The 14,910-nt window shown below is 37.3% G+C and overlaps 1 non-coding gene across 1 annotated transcript; it reads left to right on the top strand.

Moving 5' to 3' along the window:
- The first annotated feature begins 9,460 nt into the window (after positions 1 to 9,460).
- LOC141722753 (small nucleolar RNA R71) lies at positions 9,461 to 9,568 on the top strand. Its single transcript, XR_012575757.1, has one exon. It is a non-coding gene; the product is annotated as a small nucleolar RNA R71 (small nucleolar RNA).
- The last annotated feature ends 5,342 nt before the right edge of the window (positions 9,569 to 14,910 follow it).

Here is a 14,910-nt window from a genome sequence, read left to right as displayed (position 1 = left end):
GTCCGATTTTGGCGAACGAATACGCTATTTCATATGGAATCGAGCGTCTAAACGTAACTGATTGCTAAATCTATCATTGACTGATCTTTAAGGCATTTGACATCGTTAAGGTCCTGTAATCTACAATTTAATGTTATTAGATTTAATTTCAAATTTTCTGATTTTTTCATTATTTGGTTTTTATGATTAGATCATGATGGGTATGATATGTTAAGATCAGATTTTGTGTTTAACATGTTTTTTTGTGTTAATTGAGTATAGTGGATGGTTATGGCCTATGACCTTAGGTTAATGATTTTGGTTTTTCAAATACGGCTTGCATGTCATTTAATCTTGTAATTATTAAATCTTGAATGTAACTCGAGTTCTTCTTGTAAGTTCATTAGATTAGTTTTCATATTTCATTCTTGTAATGTACATGAAGACATGAAGATTTGAAGATCAAGGGTAATCCCACACGGAGGCCATCCAAGGAAGCAATACAAGAAAGAAGACATGTAATAGTCGTTAGGCACAAAGCAAGCGCTAAATAAATCACTCAAGTATACGTGTTCGCAAGTAATATAGAATGATTTCTAGTTCATTCCCACAGAGACTCTGATTAATTATATTTAATTAACACTTACTCACCAATTTATGATTATTCTTCAATGTTATGACAATAACAATTAAGGTTGGTAAACTAATAATTACTACGAGAATTAAACACTTCAATTAACAATATTAAACACACATAAGATCCTAACTTCATTACTACTTCATTCAATAGTTATTGTTCTTAACCTTAGCATGTAATGGTGATGATATTAATTGAACAACACGAAACTGATAAACGCCAACTTTCGTTGTACGAATACCATTCTACCAAGCATCCACAATTACGATAGAAGTTGAATAGGCATCAATTATGTTGAGACCCTATATGTCTACAGAATTTGACAACATAATGATTTAAGCGCAAGTTATTCATGATGATTACACAGAGAAAGTAAAACGGTTAGAGTTACCCGCTAATCATGCATACAATACATGAACTTATGCTAGCATGGCAAGTTCTAAATCTCAAGATTCACTGTCGCTTCACAAAAGATTAACAGGCTATCTTACATGTTCGTGACGCATATAAAACGAATAAGCACAACCTATACTAGATATCATACAATCACCACATACCAAGGTATTAAAAAATTAACTAAAGAATTCCATAGTAAATCTGCTAGGATCCCATGATCACGATTAGCCCATAATAGAACTCATCGTAACCATGGGTTCATATGAAAGCATGAAAAATAACACAACGATATAAGGCTAATAAAAATACTTAATAAATAATGAAGTATGTCACAAGAGTGTTAAGGTTCAAAGCATAAAGAAAACTAGCATCCACTGTTACAAAGAATTAAAAGAATCACAAGATAAATGTACGCTTCCTCTTCTTCTTTGTTGTATGCAAAAACGGTCTTCTCAATCTTCTTGCCCTTTTTCTTGATGAAGAAAATGTCTTCCCGTAAGGTTTATATAATAGCACAAGAGAACCAGCGCCAACAAAAGCCCAATTGTACTTGAATTAATAAAATCCAGATTATGAAATTCCGCACACACGCGGTCGCCTGCTGTCTCCACGCGGCCGCTCCTGGCGCGCGGTTGCCTGCTCCTGGCGCGCGGTTGCCTCCTACCCTTCTAGAAAATACTTTATTTTGCTTCTGTTTTTGCTGATTTCTTCGCTCATCACCCCTAGACAGATTCCAAGCACTTCCTTAAGCTTTATTTGATGAAAACCACCTATCTAAGCAAGTTATACCCTGAAATGCAAAAACACTAGAAAACGCGTCAAATACATACAATATTTGAGTTCAAGACACCAATTCAAGCCGTTATGAGACGCTCTAAGTGGTATAAAATGCCACTTATCACACCCCCAAACTTGAATTGATGCTTGTCCTCAACCATCACAGACTTAAACTTAGAATAAAATATGAATGAATGCAACTTATATGAATGCAGCGATCCCCTCGTGATGACTAAACCAACCAACACATGACATATCAACAAATGCAATTAGGCGACTAATGATCAATCAAATCATGCAAGCTAATATACAACTAGAAATGTGGTGTGTGCGAATGCTTAACAGATATGCTTCGAAACTAGATCAATCACCATAACTTAATTATCCTTAAGGCAATCACAAGCTTATACGAAGAATATATTCTAGACACAAAATGACTTATAACACTTCAAGATTATTGGAGTTTAATACGGATTCATGCTTTTATTCAACACATAAAACAAATGCTTATTTGATCGTGCAATGAGTGAGGTCCATAAAAGATTTATGCAATGGTACCCAATTAGCGAGTGTTAGGTTAGTGAATCCCAAACTATAAAAGCCTTATGTCACTAGGCACAAAGTCCCCTAAGAACTTAATAACTCGAATACAAAAGAGCCCACTCGTGATCAATTGTGCATAAACCAATTTTTTTTTCTTTTTCTTTTTTTTTTCTTTTTTTTTTCTTTTTTTTTTCAATTTCTGAGCAAGTGCGTTTCGCTCCATCTTGCTCAACTCTAGCCATTTGACGCCTAGCCACAACTAGCGATGAATTCCAATTTTTTCCTCCAATTTTTATCTTTTCATGTCTTTTATCATTAAGATCCTAGCATGCATTCTAAGTATAAGCAATTGATTAACCTTAAAAACCATCAAACCATGACAACAATCTAGTCCTTAAGCATACTCTAAGGCTTAGTGAAATTACAAGTGTTTCTAGCATGCATATCAACCTAACAAGATTCAACATCACTTTAACGCTATCACTACACTCGCATTAATATCACATATTAATTGGTAAAGCAACACAAAGGGATCATGGTATATGCATGAGCTATATGACATGATAAATAAAGCTATAAATCCTTAAAAAAAATCTATATGGCAAAAATATGCAACTATATGAACTAAACTAACATGAAAATGCAACTACATGACACACACACAAATATGTTCCTTAACTAACACCCCTAAACTTAAAATCTTCACTGTCCCCAGTGAAGGTACTAGAAAGGAACACAGGGTATACCTACTCAGACGAATCATCATCATCACCCTCAGAGGGTGGAGTTTCAGGAGGTGGATAAGTAGAATACTCACCAAAAATGAGCCACTGGATGTCAGCTCCAAGGCCTCTAAATGCAGTCCCAAGTGCCTGGGTGAGTTCCTCTGCAAACCGACTCTACGACTCATACATCGCATTCATCCTCCTTGAAAGCCTCCTGTACTGGACATCAGCCAATCCCGAACCATCTCCTCCCTCAGCTCTCGAAGAGCCTGCCTCTCGCCTGACTGGGCCTAGCCATGGTAGCACCAGCTGCTGGAACTCCTCCTAGAAGGTGATACCCCAAACAATGTGACTCGGGCTCTCCACCCATCCACTCCTGCATCGCATTCAAAGTCGATGAATCAATAGGAGCGGTCGACATCTGTAACTGCTCATAATAAGGTCACTAGACTCCAACTGCCTTGCAAAGCTTCGTGATAATAGAGGCATACGGGATAGAGTATTGCGATTTCCCCCTCAAAAACTTCAAAATCCCTTGGTAGATGTACTCACCAAGGTCCACATAATATTCATCATTCAGAATTCCCCATAATAACCTCGCCCTCTCCACTATAACCTCATATGCATGCAAAGAAGGAAGAATATTAGCACATATAAACGTATTCCAAGCACGAGCATACCTGTTCATCGCGACAGCAGGAAAACTATGATAATCATCGGGTCCCCTTTTGAACTTCCACACTGTGCCCGACTGACAGAGAGTAGCAATAATCAAGTCCAAATCAAAGTCCTAAGGGGCCTTTGCATTCCAATGCTCCTCTTGTGGTTTCCTTTGTCGCTGTCCAATCACCCGGCGAATTGCCTCGGGCAGATAATCAATAGTAAGACCATGAACAACAGAAAACCCATTCTTGTCAGCCTTGGCGTTCGCATAGAACTTGCGAACGATACTCATCGGAACCGCCTCAGGTGACTCGTAGAATGTAATTCATCCCTTCTCAGCAATCATCGGTAGCAACTCACAATCCCTCCCTGATGGAAAGAACCCCTTCTCCCTCATAATAGGCTTAGTCAGAAGCTTGGTGTACTCTTCTTCAGTAGCCCTATCCAACAATCGGGGCCTCGTAACAGTATTCCTCGAAGAATCAGTAGCATTCGGGTTGGTGCTGCTGCTACCCACAGTTCGTGATCTCTTTGGGGCCATGAAAATTGAGAATAAGAGTTGGAGAGTTTGTGTTTGGTGTGTAGGAGAGATTTTGTAGAGTGAAAGTGTGTGGGAAGTGTATGTAGAGGTTGTATGTATTTATAGGGCAAACTTAGGGTTAGAATTTGATTAGGAGTGGGGATTGTGGCGAGGTATGGGGGAAAATCGTGGGTTAATGGGTTATATTTTTTTGTGATTTTTTTTGTTTTGTTTTGTTTTTATTTAGGCTGAAAAATGAATTTTCAACAGTCAGGGACGCACGCGGGCGCCTGCTGGCACGCGGTCACGCGCTCTTAGCACGCGGGCGCATGCTAGGCTTCTGAAAAAAAAAATCTGCAACTTTTTTTCTATTTTTTTTGGGTTTTTGGATAAAGTACTATATTTTAAGGTATCATATGGTCTCATATCTTGGGTTGCCTCCCAAGAATCGCTTCTTTTACATCATTAGCTTGACATGGAGTTATGTGATCAAGTTGACAATAAAACGGCACTAACCACTTCATGGTTTGCCATATCCCTATAATATTGCTTCAATCTCTGACCATTTACTTTAAATTCTTTTCCTGGATCGTTCTCAAAAATCTCCACCGCTCCATGTGGAAACACAGTTTTGACGATAAATGGTCCATACCACCTTGATTTCAACTTTCCAGAAAAAAGTCAAAGACGAGAGTTGAATAGTAGAACTTGTTGCCCCGACACGAATGACTTTGGTGATAGCTTCCTGTCATGCCACCTTTTTACCTTTTCCTTGTACATTTTGTTGTTTTCGTACACTTGAAGTCGAAATTCATCAATTTCATTTAACTGAAGCATTTGCTTCTTCCCAGCTGCCTCTAGATCAAGGTTTAACTTCTTCAATACCCAATAACCCTTATGCTCAAGCTCCGCAGGTAAATGACATCCCTCACCATAGACAAGTTGAAATAGGGACATCCCAAGTGGAGTCTTGTATGCTGTTCTATAAGCCCAAACAGCTTCATCGAGCTTCAAAGACCAATCTTTCCTTGATGGACAAATGACTTTCTCTAGAATGCGCTTGATCTCTCTATTAGATATTTCAGCTTGACCACTAGTTTACGGATGTTAGGCAGTAGCAATGCGATGATTCACATTGTAGCATTGCATCATAGAAGTGAACTTACAATTGCAGAAATGCGACCCTTCGTCACTTATGATAACTCGTGGCATTCCAAACCTTGTGAATATCTGCTTATGAAGAAAACTCAACACTACCTTTGCAATTTTAGTCGGTAGAGCCTTGACTTCTACCCATTTCGAGACATAATCGACTGCCAGCAAGATTACTGATTATTGCAGGATGAGATAAATGGTCCCATGAAATCGATTCCCCAAACATCGAAGACCTCAACTTCAAGTAGCACATTTGAAGACATCTCATCATTTCTGGAAAAATTTCCAACTCTTTGGAAATGATCACACCTTAAAACAAACTGATGTGCATCCTTAAACAATGTAAGCCAGAAAAAACCTTCTTGAAGAATACGAGCTGCTGTCTTTTCACCACCATAATGTCCATCATAAACTGTGGAATGAAAGTCTCGTAATATCCCCTCCCTCTCACAGAATGGGATACATCTCCTGATGATCTGGTCAGCTCCTTGTCTAAATAAATATGGTTCATCCCACATGTACCACTTCACCTCATGCAGAAACTTCTTCTTTTGAGCGACATTTATATTAGGAGGCATTATATTGCTAACAAGATAGTTCACAATGTCTGCGAACCATGGCTCTTCCTCTTGAATTGTGAACAATTGCTCATCCGGAAAAGATTCGTTGATCAATGTTTTATCATGTGAAGTAGAATCGGGATTCTCCAATCTAGAGAGATGGTCAGCTACTTGATTTTCAGTACCTTTTCGATCCTTGATCTCTAACTCAAATTCCTGTAGTAAGAGAACCCAACGAATAAGTCTAGGCTTCGAATCCTTCTTTGAGACCAAATAGCGGATGGCAGCGTGATTAGTGAACACTGTCACCTTTGTCCCAAGTAGATAAGATCAAAATTTTTTGAAACCAAAAACTATAGTCAAGAGGTCCTTCTCAGTAGCATGTAATTCAGTTGGGCTCCATTTAGCGTCTTACTAACATAGTAGACCACATGAAAGATATTAGTCTTTCGCTACCCAAGAACCGCTCTCACTACATAATCACTTGCATCATACATCGTCTCAAAAGGTTCTCTCCAATAAGGTGTCGTTATAACTGGTGCACTGATTAAACTCTTCTTGAGAGTTTCAAATGCTGCCAAGCATTCATCATCAAATTTGAAAGGCACATCTTTTTTGAGCAAGTTGCACAATGGCTTAGATATCTTGGAGAAGTCCATGATGAAACGCCGATAAAAACCCGCATGACCAAGAAAGCTACGGATTCCTTTCATAGAAATAGGTGGCGGAAGATTTTCAATGACGCCCACCTTGGCTTTATCCACCTCAAGACCTTTACTAGAGACCTTATGCCCAAGAATGATGCCTTGTTGCACCATAAAGTGACATTTTTTCCAATTGAGCACCAGATTGATTTCAACACACCTTTTGATCATCAAACGGAGATTATTCAAGCATTCATCATACGAATGTCCAAAGACGGAGAAGTCGTCCATGAATCCTTCGACATTATTTCCAATCATATCAAAGAATATGGCCATCATACATCTCTGAAAAGTGGCAGGTGCACCACATAAGCTAAAAGAAACTCTGCGAAAAGCAAACGTGCCAAATAGACAAGTGAAAGTAGTCTTCTCTTGATCTTCTGGTACAATGCAAATCTGATTGTAGCCCAAATAGCCATCCAGAAGACAATAAAACTCATGACCAGCCAACCTATCAAGCATCTGATCAATGAATGGAAGAGGGAAGTGATCCTTCCTTGTGGCTTTATTCAACTTCATGTAGTCCATGCATACCCTCCATCCTGTGACTGTTCGAGTGGGGATGAGCTCGTTCTTCTCATTTGCTACCACAGTAATACCTCATTTCTTAGGTACACATTGCACGGGGCTCGCCCAAGAACTGTCAGAAATAGGATATATGATTCCTGCATCCACCCATTTTAGAGTTTCTTTCTTTACCACTTCTTTCATGATAGGATTAATCCTTCTCTGTTGCTCAACAGTCAGCTTGCTACCTTTCTCTAGTAGAATTTTATGCATGCAGTACGGAGGGCTGATCCCTTTTATATCTGTTATAGTCCATCTGATGGCCGATTTGAATTCTCTCAGAATCCTCAAGAGCTTATCCTCATCACTACCTGAAAGGTCAGATGCAATAATAACAGGCAAAGTAGATGCATCACCTAAAAATGCATACCTCAAATGTTCAGGCAGTGGTTTAAGCTCCAAAGTAGGTGCTTCCTCAATAGATGGTTTGAGTTTTCCCTCAGCATACTTAAGATCAGTATTACCAAGAGATTCAAATGGCATGTCTAACTTCCGTTTCCAAGGAGAAGCATTCAGATATTGTAACTGCTCATTGCCTTCATCATATTCACTGTCAAAATCCCCCAATAAGGCTTTTTCTAAGGCATCAGACCTTAGCACATGATCAAGTTCTGAAGTAACTGCAGAATCGACCAAATCCACCTTCAAGCACTCATCATCTTCCGTAGGGAATTTCATCTCATTGAATATATTGAATGTCACATCTTGATCTTGCACCCTCATAGTGAGTTCACCTTTTTGCACATCTATCAAGGTACGGCCTGTAGCCAAGAAAGGTCTTTCCAAGATTATAGGAATCTTCTTACATTCCTCGAAATCCAGAATGACAAAATCTACAGGGAATATGAGCTTGTCCACCTTTACTAGCACGTCCTCCACGATGCCTCGTGGGTATGTAATCGAACGATTAGCCAATTATAGAGAAATGTAGGTGGGTTTCGGATCAGGCAAATTCAGCTTTTTGAAGATAGACAACGGCATCAGAATGATGCTTGTTCCCAAATCGCAAAGGCACTTGTCAAATGACAACTTTCCAATGGTGCAAGGAATGGTGAAGCTACCTGGATCCTTAAGCTTTGGAGGTAACTTTTGTTACAGCACGGCACTGCACTCTTTCGTCAGAGCAACGGTATCAAGATCATCCAGTTTCACATTCCTCAAAAGAATACCTTTCATGAATTTTGCATAACTAGGCATTTGCTTAAAAGCCTCAACGAAAGGTATGTTGATGTGAAGTTTCTTGAACACCTCCAGAAACTTACCAAATTGCTTGTCCAGCTTTTGTTTTTGCAATCGCTTAGGAAAAGGTGGTGGAGGATAAAGTTGTTTCTCCCCTGTATTACCCTCAGGCAGAGTGTGTTCAACAGTAGTCTTCCTTGGTTCCCCCTCTTTCTCCTTTTGCAATCCTTCTTCATCTATAACTTCAACTTCTACATCTTTTACTTTTTGAACATCAGCAACTTTTCCAGACCTTAAGGTGACAGCTTTGACTTGCTATTTAGCTTCCTTCCTGCCTGGCATTTTAGTATCGCTGGGAAGTATGCCAGGTTGACGATTGAGAAAGGCATTGGCTATTTGTCCAATTTGATTTTCCAAGGTCTTGATAGAAACAACATGACTTTTGCATAACAACTTTAACTCCTCGAAATCAGCACTAGAAGGTGGAGCAGCACCTCCTTGTTGAGGATATGGTTGCCTTTGAGCAAATTGCTGAGGTTGCTGGAATCCAGGTGGATTAAACTGTTTATTTGCAACTTGTTGATATGACTGCTGAACAGCATTCTGATTATTGCTCCAGCTAAAATTGGGCTAATTTCTGTTATTAGGATAATAAGTAGCGGGCACAGGCTACTGCGGTTTCTGAAAATTGTTCACATACTGAACATATTCATTAACAAGAGAACACTGATCCGTAGCATGAGAGCCTGCACAAAGCTCACAGACACTAGATAATTAATTTACGCCATAGTTGGTTAAAGAATCGACCTTCATAGTTAGCACCGTGAGCTGTGCTACAATAGCTGTAGCTGCATCAACTTCCAGAATACCTGCTACTTTCCCAGGCATCATCCTTTGAGTTGGGTTTTGATACTCATTTGCAGCCATAGTTTCAATGAGATATAGGCCTCGGTATAGCTTTTGGCCCACAAGGCGCCTCCAGAAGCTACATCAAGCATGGGTCGAGATGGGACCCCAAACCATTATAGAAACCTGTGATCACCATCCAGTCAGGCATCCCATGATGTGGACACTTTCTCAACATCTCTTTGTAGCACTCCCAAGCTTCGCACATAGATTCTCCTGGTTGTTGCGCAAACTAAGTAAGAGCTCTCCTCATAGCTGCAGTTTTGGCCATTGGATAGAACTTCACCAGAAACTTTTATGCAATATCTTCCCAAGTAGTGATGGACCTAGCTGGTAAAGAATGTAACTAATCCTTAGCTTTTTCCCTCAGAGAGAATGGGAAAGCCTCAGCTTGATAGCCTCATCAATGACACCATTATATTTGAAAGTACTACAGATCTTGACAAAATTCCTGATATGCATGTTGGGATCTTCAGTCGCAGCCCCTCTGAAAGAAACAAAATTATGCACCATCTGAATAGTGCCCAGCTTAATTTCAAAAGTATTGGCCTAGTAGCCGGATGAATGATGCTTGACTGAATGTCATCAATTTTAGGCCGAGAAAAGTCCATAAGAGCTTGATCAGCTTGAGCTAGACGATCACGCATTGTTTCAAGTTCTTTCTTTTCACTCTCTTTATCCGAATCTTCAAAAACTATCTTCTCTGAAAAGTCAAGAGCTTTATCTGTCTTGTAACGTCTGGGAAATTTACGTCTGTATTATAGCGTATTTATAATAAATTATGTGTGTTAATGTGTCATTTATGTGGAATTAACTATCAAACCCTAATTGCTATTTGTTACGTGCATTATGTGACGTCCCGATATTTTTAAGATATTTTTTTAGGTATTTTATTTTTCATTTATAGCTTTCATTTCAAACGTTTTACGACCCGAATCATGATTTTAAAGCAGTTATTTCAAATAAAATAATGGGCCTTATTTTCATCAAATGGCTTTTACCATCACATTATTCCGAACATCTAGGTATTTTATAAATTTTCTCGTTTTGCGAAAATGACTTTTCCGGGCCCCATTGGGTGTTAAAAACCCCACAAAAATGTAGAATTAGGGCCTTAATTTTATTTAGGAGTATTAATTTTACTACTATAAATAGCCTATTTTTTATTTAATTAATTATAATTAATCATTAAAAATCAGAAATTAATTAAGATTCTCTGCAAACCTGGTCGGGAAGAACCAAGTCGGGTCGAAGAATCAATCGGTGATTTCGAGCAGATTACAGCACCAAATCGAGTGATTCAAGTTCTGAAATTGAAGGTCTTGATCTGTTCTTTCCATTTCTAGTATCAATTTCATGTTTTAATTCGTTATTTTTGATTTTCGATTTCTAGGGTTTATGCTCGAATTATGACTTTTTGATTCTAGGGTTATTATGATGTTTTGATGATTGATATAGCTTCTTGATGTTATTTGCAATCGATTCATGGTGTTTAATTGAACAAATGATACATGGATAACAAAGTTGGATTATTAGGGTTTATGTTCGATTTTCAAATCATAACTCTGTAACTTCTGTGAATATTTGGTTATTCAGCTATTAGGGCTTTGATTGTATATGTTCTTAGCTTTAATTTGTACTATTTAATGTTAAGTTTCATGTACGATTCCGTGATTTCGATATATGGCCGGAGTTGAAGTCGGTTTTGATCGGAGATGAAGATTCTGAGATGTTTTTGGTATGTTGTGGCCTGAATCAGAAGGGTGAAGTGATTTGGAATGAATTGGACTTAAAAACCGTAACAAATGAAGCTGTTTTGGGCATGAATTAGGCTTGCCGGAATCCTGGCCGGTCACCGGATTCTCGGCAAATCCCGACCAGTTCATCCCCACCCCGGATGGTTCTTGGTGACCCTGTTGTAACCTGGTTTGCAACCCGGGTTTGATCTGTTTTTGTCAGGATTTGATTTCTGACAAATGTTTCTGCAATTTATTTTATTTTTATTTTTATTTTAATTATTAAATTAGTTTTATTTATTTTATAAATTGATTAATTAATTATTTAATTAATTGATTTATATTATAAATAATTTTGAAATATTTTCTAAAAATCAGATTTAATTATTTTCTTAATTAGTTATTAATTATTTATTATTTATTAATTATTTAAAAATGAATAATTATTTTGATAATTAATTAAATAATTTTCAATAAATCATAATAAATTCATTTTAATTCCAAAAATTGTAAAAAAATCATTTTCAGTTCTGATTTTTCTTAAATAATTATTTAAAAATTATTTTAGGGATTAAAAATTAGTAATAATTATTTATATTGAATAATAAATTGATTTATTCGTGCTTAACTGATTGTAATTAGACCGTTAGTCCGATTCGAGCGAAAAAAAAGCCCTTTGACTCCGAAAAATGAATTCTTTTCATTAAAAATAATATTAAGACCTAATTTCTTTTAGAAATTATTTGACTTTGTTACTTGTTTGATTATCAGTCGAGTTGCGTGCCGAGACGAGTCTGAAAAATTCCGAAAATAGGAAACGAGTCAGATAATGATCAGTTGAGCGATCAGCGAGTCAATTTTGATTATAAAAATTATTTTAACTATTAAAAATGATTATGTGTATTATGTGGTTAATCGAGTCTTACTTGCTAATATATAATATACGAGTTAGTCATAAGCGCATGGGTAGGCAATCGGAACGATGTGAAGTCGGTTCAAGACGCAATTGAAGTACAAAATGACTAAACCAATCTATTTCTCTAACAGAAGCTAAGCCAGCAAGGCAGGTTGAGTCGGTGACAGACAAAGGTGATATATTTGCAGTGAGTCACGCAGAATGCAAGTTTTTCCCCTATTCTAATTTCAGAATAGTGATATTTCTTCAGATTCTTATCACGCTTGCACTCTTTTGGTTCTTGTTCATATTTCATTTCGATTCTTGATTTCTCCTTTTCATTTGAATTCATTGTTCATATTCCAATTTTTACTCATAAATATTGATATATTCTGGTGATTAGAATATATCAAAGCATACCGATTGTTCCGGTTGCTACTCCATGGACTGGATAGTGATACTTTTGGGGATTAAGTTTATTTAATCCTAAGGACCGGGACATAACCGGATCCTTGAGATGGGTCGTAGTGCCTGGGTGCCCGACGGGATCTATATATTAGGATATAGATCTGCACTGTATCCTGGCTGATTAGCAGGGTATAGATGCGAACTTGTGTCTAGTTTAGTTAGTTTGTACTCGCCAGTAATGGCCTTCTTTCTACTCTCGCGGGGTTATATCTTTGCAGATATACCCAGGTTACCATTTCAATTAAACTGTTAGATATATTTGATAATGTCATGTGTGATATGATTTGTGTTTAGTTTTCAGATCTTACATAACATGACAGATCAATACTTAACTAGAAATCAGCACTTATACTGAAGATAGAACTTAAGATATCAGAACTTAAGTTATCAAAACTTAAGGTTCAGAAGATATTTATCAGGAGATAATATCAGGACTTAAGATGACTTTCAGATAAGGAAGGTGCCAGATTGAAAGGAAAGAAGATCGAGACTAAGACAGAAAGAATTGTGCATGAATAAGGAATTCTATGAAGAATAGAAAACTTGGAAGAAAAGATAACTAGTTGATATATTTTAGGAAGCAGAATTATATTTCATATCAATTAGAAGATTATTTTGTAACTGTGTAGTATATAAACACAGGCATAGAGTTGACAATATAAGTGTTACGATTATCGAAGTTATTATTCATTGTAACTCTATCAGCTGTCGTGATAATTTGTTCATCACTGACAGAGAACAGTTCCATATTGTAACAGAGTTTATTGTGTTGAATAAAATCTGTTTTCTGTTACTTGAGTTCTTATATTCGATTTGATTGTGCTAAACACTGTATTCAACCCCCTTCTACAGTGTGTGTGACCTAACAAGTGGTATCAGAGCCTTTTGTTAACATACAAACAGTTTAAGGTCCAAAATCAATCATGTCTGAAGAAGAAACTCCAACCCAGCCCGCCAAAACTGAAGATCCTCCAAAAACAGTAACTCATAGTTGATATGAGACTATAAGAGTTCCCCTGTTGAAACCTTCTAAGTATTCCATATGGAAAGTGAAGATGGCTATATTTCTGGAAGCTACAGATCCAGAATATCTCGACAGGATCTATGAATGTAACACCCCCAGATCCGGGGTCGGGGATCCGGGTCGTCACGGTCTTTCTTTCCACAATATTACTTAACTGAATTAATAATAAATAACCTCATGCTGTGACCCCACACTAACACACACCACAACTCGTTATAGTCTCATAGATGAAATTGAAATAAGTACAAGTCTTTGAATCCACAATTTAAAAGTTATTACAACCCAAAATGATTACTTGATAAGTTTACAATTAATTGCCATTATCTGCCATAAGTTATAATTATACATAATTGATTCCCAAAAGTAGAAGGTCTGATCTACAGATAGATCTACCTCTGCAGCTATAGCAGCTATGATCTCAACGGGAAGGCGCGGGGCGCTTCCCACGCTCTTGCGCCGGGTCTGCTTGAGTCTGGCCATCTTTCCTAACTGTTGTTGTGTGATGAAGAAATAAAGCAAGAGTGAGCATTACAGCTCACAAGATAAAATATAGTGTAAACGATAATGCAAGTATCTAAATGTATAACTTACTAAAATCCTTTATCAAGTGTAAGATAATTACTTACCGGATATAAGAAAAAATAAGTGATGAAGTTACCAAATACTTCACTATACTTATATCATTTATAAAGCTACTTGAACTACCACTGTTCAAAGTATGATAAGCTTTCAGCAGTTCATCACATAGATGAGACTACAAGACAAGATTTGAATAGATTAAATCTTTGAAATATTATTGAATGAAATGAAGTTGTGAGATACTTCGTTAAGTCCCCATATATATATCCACATATATATCTCTTTATACATTTCCTGAAAACCTCTGTCATGTAAAGTATGAACAGAGTTTGTAACATCAAATGAATTTTTGGAAAGGAAAAGAATTGTGGCATAAACCCGATATCTTGTTGATCAGGCAAAGATACCAATAAGTAACCTTTTCTACTAGTAGATGGACGAATTCCCCACTGGTCATCACCCTGGTCGCAATAGGACCTTATGTTGGACTGCCACTCAGCCACTTACGCATTTGATGGACTCCCACTGAGCCACTTACACTTTCATGGATGCCCACTGAGCCCATGTTGCTTATGCCGACTCAATAGATGGACTTACTTCCCGAACATTGGGTAAGTAATCAATTTATTTATCAAAACAGCAACCTCATTGCGAATATAAAATACACCACAGAGCCGGATCCCTCAGGTTTTGAGCGAGTATTTAAATCCCCTTCGAAAGGAAGATCTTAAATATAAAAATGAGTTTTGGGATCCGCTCTAACTTTTAAAATCATTTTGAAGACTCGAAAACATTTTTAAGAATGTTTGGAGTAATACTGATTTAATGAAATAAATCAGTCCCGATAAATTAGAAAATATCTGAATATTATTATTTAAATAATATTCCCATAAGGAT

The sequence above is a fragment of the Apium graveolens genome, chromosome 4, assembly GCF_009905375.1.
Source record: "Apium graveolens cultivar Ventura chromosome 4, ASM990537v1, whole genome shotgun sequence".
NCBI classification, from domain to species: domain Eukaryota; kingdom Viridiplantae; phylum Streptophyta; class Magnoliopsida; order Apiales; family Apiaceae; genus Apium; species Apium graveolens.
Note: the sequence above shows the minus strand (reverse complement) of the source record. Positions and strands in the feature narration are given on the sequence as shown.